The following is a 1,420-nucleotide window of genomic DNA, read 5'->3' as shown; positions in this document are numbered from 1 at the left end:
ATTTTATCGCGATTTCGCTGGAAGCGGGTGCAATTTTTCAGATTAGCACCCGCTCCCGGCGAAATCCTGCGGTTGTCCTTATGACAAATTTTTAATTATATACTTATATATTAATATATAATAACTATATATTAATTAATATACTTATATTTATATGTATGAATACATAATATATTAGGGCGGAGTGAATATGATAAAATTAGTCGAATCGTTCGAGCAAAGTAAAAAAAATTCAACTTGTGAACGTTGCGAATTCTACAAGAAGAACTGCACCATTTAAATACTTACTTAATCGATGTAATTCGGTATTGCTATAGCGTCGGTTCTATACTCAAACCAATAAGATTACAAATTAAATGAAGAGATCCAGTTCGATTGTTTTACCTACTGAGTTCTAATTTATGCGAAGCGTATTAATCTAAGGTACGAGTATTATTGAACTAATATAGTTACATATTTTTACATTCTCATTCCTGAGAATGTAATGCAATCGTCCAAATTTTCGATCTCTGGTTTTTAAAGGATCTTTACGTTTCGACACTCACAGAATTCGAGAATTATAACATTTCATCGGTGTCTGTCCGTCTGTATGTCTGTATGTATGGTTACCTGAATGTTGTAGCCACGCTAAATTTTAAAGGATTTGTCCAATCGAGTCCGCATTTGATACACTTCTGAAGGTACCCAAAATGAAGGCTAAGTAAAAATTTTATCGAAGTTTCTTATATATGGGTGAAAGACTTGCAAATTATGTAAACAAAATTTTTTATTTTGATAAAAATTGGAAAAATTATATACTTTTCAAAAATTTGAAAATTTTCAAAAAATATAAAAAATTATTTTTTTCATAGATCCAAAAATCTCATTCAAAATTTTCACTAGATACCAAATATATTTCAAAACTATTCCAGCCGATTTTTTAGATTAGCCCAAAATTTAAAAAATTATAGCCTGTATAACCTACATAACTGTTAAGCGCGAAGCGCGATTATCGCAATGAGAATGTAATCGTCAATGCCGTAGGTACTTTGAGAACCTTCTTGAATGACAAATTAAAAAAAAAAGTGTTCAGCTTCACTTAAGAAAAGGGAAAATTATTAAACAACCACAGCAGATCCCTATTAGGATCAGGGAAAAAGAAAATGTGAACATTATTTTGCAATATCAGAATAAGCAGTGCCAGACCAAGGTACACACAAAAAAAAATTGTAATAGAAATTTGATATAATAGTTTTTAACATTGAATGTAGAAAATTTCGCATTGTGGTCTGTGCACAAATGTGGAGGGTAATGCAAAGACCGAGCGCGGAGCGCGAGGTAAATACGAGGGTGGATTGATAAGTTTCCGGCCTGACCAAGAAAAACGTTTTTAAGAATTTTTTTTTTTATTTCTCAACATAATCTCCTCCAAGGCTGATAC

Source organism: Belonocnema kinseyi, chromosome 6 (assembly GCF_010883055.1).
Source record: "Belonocnema kinseyi isolate 2016_QV_RU_SX_M_011 chromosome 6, B_treatae_v1, whole genome shotgun sequence".
Taxonomy (NCBI): Eukaryota; Metazoa; Arthropoda; class Insecta; order Hymenoptera; family Cynipidae; genus Belonocnema; species Belonocnema kinseyi.
This window is presented reverse-complemented; position numbering follows the sequence as displayed.